At 44.6% G+C, this 6,219-nt stretch overlaps 1 pseudogene; it reads left to right on the top strand.

Moving 5' to 3' along the window:
• The first annotated feature begins 5,671 nt into the window (after positions 1–5,671).
• LOC110596449 lies at positions 5,672–6,123 on the top strand (annotated as a pseudogene).
• The last annotated feature ends 96 nt before the right edge of the window (positions 6,124–6,219 follow it).

Genomic DNA, 6,219 nt, shown 5'->3' with positions numbered 1-6,219 from the left:
GAGTGGATTGCCTGAGCCCGCGAGTTCGAGACCCGCCTGGGCAGCGGGACCTCATCTCTACAATTAATCAAAAAATCAGCCGGGTGTGGTAGCGCATGCCTATAATTCTGGCTACTCGGAAGGCTGAGGCGGAAGGATCACCGAGCCCAGCAGGTCGAGCCCAGCAGGTCGATGCTGTGGTGGCCGGGAGCGGCCACCGCACTCCAGTCTGGGCGACAGAGTGAGACTCCAACAACAACAACAAAAATGCAGAAAAAAGCAGCTCAGCATATGCCCAAGATAACCAAACAGAAAAAAAAAAGTTTTTAATTCACGTAATGACAGTTTAAAAAATATTAACTTTCTGAGTAAAACTTTGTGAGATAATCAGACAATTGATAAATCAACGAGTTCTTGTTCAATTAACTTTAATTGGCCAGCATCTGATAAGCAGCTCTCTTAGGCAGGGCACTGTGGAAGATATAATGTTAAACAGATGTCTGCCTTGTCCTTAAGGAGCTGAAATCTTTTTTTTTCTTTTCTTTTTTTTTTGAGTTGGAGTCTCACTGTGCTGCCCAGCCTGTAGTACAGTGGCATGATCATAACTTATTGCAGCCTTGAACTCTAGTCACAATCGATACTCCTGCCTCAGCCTCCCAACTAGCTGGGACTATAGGTGTGTGCCACCATGCTCGGTTTAATTAATTAATTATGGAGTCAGAGTCTCACTCTGTCATCCAGGCTGGAGTGCTGTGACACAGTCATGGCCACCACAGCTTCAACCTGCTGGGCTCCAGTGAGCCTTCCACCTCAGCCTTCCAAGTAGCTGGAACTGCAGGCACAACCACCATGCCTGGCTAATTTTTTGATTTATTGTAGAGATGAGGTCTCGCCAACTTGCCCAGGCTGGTCTCAAACCCGTGGGCTCCACGGATCCGTGGAGTGTCCAACCCGGACACTCCAACTCAACAACAACAGCAACAAAAAATATATAGATAGAGATATAGATGTATGTATAATCATTTTTATTCTTTAGGAAAGCAAAAGTCCAGTCCCTGAAAGAAGCATAAAGGCTGTTTTTTCTTTTAAATGGTTGAGATGAAAAGTTAGCCCTTTGGAGATTCTGATGTTATTCTGCTTTGAGAAGCTGCACCAAATCTGAACTTCAGTAGCCAGGGCAGATCGGGCCATATGTGCACACCAATGAGGCCCTGTGCGCTCACCACTGTTTCCTTCCCTCTGGGCTGCCCTGTCCCCTTCTTTCCCCATGCAGGGCCCAAAGCTTTGAGCTCTCTGAGATTTCTCCTTTTGCAGCACTTAACCACATCAAGAAGGGCTTGGGCAGCTGCAGGTATGTTCACCTCAGCAATTCTAGAAAATACTTTGTAATTACTAAGCAGAAAGCATGTAGTCTGAGGGGGCTGGAGGACTATCTCTTCAAATACAAAATCTGCTTCCATTTGGCACTTTGTTTCTAGCTCTTTGGGTGGGATGGGGGAAGAAGGAGCTTTATGCAGCTGACCAGGCCGGGCGTGGTGGCTCACGCCTAGAATTCCTGCACTTCGGGAGGCTGAGGTGAGAGGATTACCTAAGCTCACGGGTTCGAGACCAGCCTGGGGAACTTGGGCAAGGCCTCGTCTCTACAAGAAATCAAAATATTAGCCGGGCGTGGTAGCGCATGCCTGTAATTCCAGCTCCTTGGAAGGCTGAGGTGGAAGGATCGCCTGAACCCAGCAGGTTGAGACTGCGATGGCCGTGAGCATGTCACTGCACTCCAGCCCGGGCGACAGTGTGACTTCAACTCAAAAAAAAAAAAGAAATGAAAAAGAAAAGCAGCTGACCAGATGAATTTCACACAAGAATTTGCAAACATTGGACAGCTGGAAGCTTTGAGTACTTTATTTGTGTGGGCCATTTGTCCATCTTTTGTAGTGTCTGTTGAAATCTTTTGCCATTTTTAATTGGATTGCTTGTCTTTTTTTTGTTGTTGATTTGTAAGCATTCTTTATGTGTTTTAGATACAAGTTTCTTGTCAGATATATGTGTCCTGAGTATTTTTTTCCCCAGCCTGTGGTTTGTCTATTTATTTTCCTTTTCTTTTGCTTTTTTTTTGAATCGAAGTCTCACTTTGTCATCCAGACTGGAGTGCAGTGACACACTTATGGTCACCACAGCCTTGACCCGCTGGGCTCAAGAGATTCTTCTGCCTCAACCTCCAGAGTAGTTGGAACTACACGGGCGAACCACCACCCTGGCTAATTTTTTAAAATTATTTATTATAGAGACGAGGTCTCAACAGGTTGCCCAGTCTGGTCTCGAATCCCTGGGCTCAGGCAATCCTCTCACCTCAGCCTCCTGAAGTGTTGGGATTACAGGCGTGAGCCACTGCGCCCAGCTATTCATTTTCTTAATGGCGTCTTTTCACGAGCTAAAATGTTAAATTTTGATGAAACCCAGCTTTTTTTTAATGTTTAGTGCTTTTTGCGTTTCTATCCAAAGACTCGGCCTGCTCTCAGGTCATTAAGTTATTATGCTTCATTATAGCATCTTTGTGGCTGTGGGTAATATATTTAGGTCTATTATCTATTTTGAATTACATTTTGTGTATGGTATGAGATAAGGATTGAGGTTCAATTTTTTCCACACTTATATCCAGTTGTTCCAGTATCCCATCCCCCACTGAATCAGAACCTACAGCTGGAAACAATCCAGATGTCCAAAGACAGGTAAATAGATCAACAAACATATATATATAAGGCACTAACAGGAAGTAGGAGCGGTAGTTAGGTGAGGGAGTGGACTCAGAGATACTGGGAAAAAGGACAGGTGAGAAAACAGTCCATAGGCCAGATGGACCCTCAAAACGAGGGAAGAGGTGGTGAGAAAGCTCTGGAACACCCTACTCTTGGAAGAGAAATCCCGCCAGAGAGACAGCAAGTTGAGTGTGATGCCACAAAAGACTTTGAGTTCTCTAATACTGAGAGGACATCCTAGGCCATTTAGGCAAAAACAGAATCTATGTATGTGTATGTATATATATAATGGAATATATTGAGCTTTTTTTTTTTTTTTTTATAAAGCAGGATTTATTGAGAGGACAGAAAAACTCCCATTGGGAGGAGACCCAAGGGGGTTGCCCTACATTGAGCATTTTTTAAACAAACTTTAAAATTGTTTTTAGAGGCCGGACCTGGTGGTTCAGCCTGTAATCCCAGCACTTTGGGAGGCTGAGGTGAGTGGATTGCCTGAGCCCGCGAGTTCGAGACCAGACTGGGCAACCTGGTGAGACCTCGTCTCTACAGTAAACTTAAAAAAAATTAGGCAAGCACAGTAGTGTGCACCTGTAGTTCTGGCTACTTAGAAGGCTGAGGTGGAAGGATCGCCGGAGCCCAGCACATCAACGCTGGGGTGGTCATGAGTGTGCCACTGCACTGTAGCCTGGGCACCAGAGTGAGACTCCAATTCAAAAAATATATATATATTATTTTTAGAGATGGAGTCTCTCGACTGGTCTCCCGCCTCGGCCTCCCAAAGTGCCAGAATTACAGGCATGAGCCACCTTGCCTGGCCAACAGTTTGTTTGCTTTTTGTTTTAAGAGCATACTGAATATATGAAACAACCTGAATGATGAAACCCAGTTTTTTTTTAAGAAATACAGTATTTCTTTCAGGAATACTGTATCAAATGAAAGAAGCTAAACACAAAACAATTTTTACTGTATGATTCTACATACATGAAATTCTAGAATACACACAACTATAGACACAAGCAAGAGTTACCTGGTTGGGGGTTAGGATGGAAACTTTCTGACATGAGGGTAATGTTCTATACCTTGTTGGGGTGTTGGTTATATGTGCGTTTACAACTGTCAATGCATTTATCTGAACATGTAAGGGCTGTACATTACATCGTACATTAATTACACCACAGTTCAAAATATATTAAAAAAAACAAAAGGATTCAAATGTGAACCTTCCTGGATTAGCCCAGTTCCTTCCTCTCTGCAGATGGCTTGTGCTGCAGGCTGAGAAAGAAAGAGGAGACCGTTCAGAGCCCTAGACTTCTGCCTCTTCTCAAGACTGTGGGATAGAATTTTCAAAACATTGGCTAGGAGACTTGCATTCAACACCAGCTGAGTAAATAATGGGACTTTGGTGAGCTGTTTTTCCCCCTCTGTGTTTGGAAATTTGAGCCTGGTGTATCTTTTTAAGCACATTTTATTTAGAAGATAATTTACATTTGCACAAAATCACGGCTACAGCCCATCTGCTCAGCGATTATGTAAGAACCAACACTCATAAGAGTGTGACATGCATTGATCTTAGTGAGCGTATGAACCTGTGTGCTTGGGATTCAAGTTGTTCTAAAATAACTTCCAACTCTAGTCGGCTACCCTAGCCCTGTTGTTGCTGACATTTTCTTTGGAATACCATAGTTCATATCCATTTGCAGGAAACTGAATTATTGAGGGACTTTAAATTTCCAATCACTATAGCAGGTTTTCTGCCATAGTTAAGCAAGATTGTGTTGGCAGTGGCAAAGGGGTACAGGTTAGAAGGAGAGCTGTTTGTTATTTGCACCTGATGGTTTTATCACCAAACATTATTTGTAGCAATGAAACAGCTGGAGCAGTAACATGACTCATAGTAATATACACAGGTAAGCAGGTTAGGAATGGGAATTGACATGATTTATGTGCTTTGGTTTTCCCTCAAAAGTTGAGACTGCTGGTTTATTTACAGTCTGTAGTGAGCACAGCCAGGCAGTTGTGTTTCTGGACAGATGGAAGGAAAAGTCAGGCCATGTGCCATTATGGCTCAATCAATGGGTGGGTGTTAACATTACGGTGTATGGGAACCCTCTTCAAAGGGGCGGAGCTAGGAGAAGAAAGCAGTTGAAAACAAAGGCTCCTTTTGTCTTTCAGAGTCCTTGACCCTTCCATTCAGTCCCTGTGTCCTAGTCTTGACTGCCAGGGCTTTAGGGACAAGGGAAAATGGGGAGGCACCATGAGATGCCAGGACCAGGGTTGCCAAGGCAGAACCTTGTGGGGGGAAAGGAATCAGAAAAGGAGCTGAAGCCACCAGACTCATGGCACTAACAGGTAGTAGAAGCTGTTATCCGGAGAGAGTGTGGGCTCAGAGATAATGGAGAAAAAGGACAGGTCAGAAAATGGTCCACAGGCCAGATGAACTCTCAAAGCTGAGGGAGGGGGTGGTGAGAAGGCACAGGAACACGCTGCTCATAGGACAGGAATCCCTCCAGGGGGGCAGGAAGTTGAGTGTGATGCCACAAAAGACTTTGAGGTTTCTGACACTGAGAAGACATCCAAGGCCATTTAGGCAAGAACAGAATTCAGCCCCAGGACAGAAAGGCCTGTGAATAGAAAGGGAATGCCTACCTAGAAAACAGGCCTGGGAGGGCAACTGTCAGACGGTCTTCTCGGTCTTTCATTACAATTCATATCCTTGTCAAGCCAAGATCACTCCCAAGACTAGGGAGGCAAAATCCCCTGGTCAGAAGGGGAAGCCCCACCTCTACAAGAAAGCAAATATGTGTGTGTGTGTGTGTGTGTGTGTGTGTGTGTGTGTGTGTGTGTGTGTGTGTGTGTGATTAGCGCCCTGGGGAAAATCAAGAATAGAGAAATACCAGAAGTCTCCTTGCTATCCTTCTTCTTCGCCTGGAGTTGCAGCCATGAAGGTAGGGCTGTGCAGTCTCAGCAGGTAGAAGATGTTCCCTGGACCCGAGAGGTGTCACACTAGGACCAATGGGAAGGTTTTTCAATGTATTAGTGCAAAATGTGATCGGCATTCCTTTCCAAGAGGAATCCTCAGCAGATAAACCGCACTGTCCTCTACAGAAGAAAGGGAACAGACGGAAGAAATTCCAAAGAAAAGAACCCGCCATGCGGTCAAATTCCTGGTGCATCTCTTGCTGACACAGTGGCCAAGAGGAATCAGAAACCCGAAGTTAGAAAGGCTCAGTGGAAAGAGCTCTCTGGGCTGCTAACAAACCAAAAAAAGGCTGTGCAAGCATCCAAAAAGACTGCCATGGCTGCTGCTAGGACATCCACACAGGCAGCGCCTAAGCAAGAGATTGTAAAGCCTGTGAAAGATTCTGCTCCTGGACCTGGTAGAAAGCACTAAGTTGGAAGATCAGATTTTTAAAAAAAAAATTTTTTTTTATAAAGATGTGGGATACAATTCAGAGTTAGGTATACAAACGTTGATTATGCAGGTACC

The sequence above is a fragment of the Carlito syrichta genome, unplaced genomic scaffold (genome assembly GCF_000164805.1).
Source record: "Carlito syrichta isolate Samal-C Ts95f unplaced genomic scaffold, Tarsius_syrichta-2.0.1 Scaffold309211, whole genome shotgun sequence".
In the NCBI taxonomy this organism is placed as follows: domain Eukaryota; kingdom Metazoa; phylum Chordata; class Mammalia; order Primates; family Tarsiidae; genus Carlito; species Carlito syrichta.
Note: the sequence above shows the minus strand (reverse complement) of the source record. Positions and strands in the feature narration are given on the sequence as shown.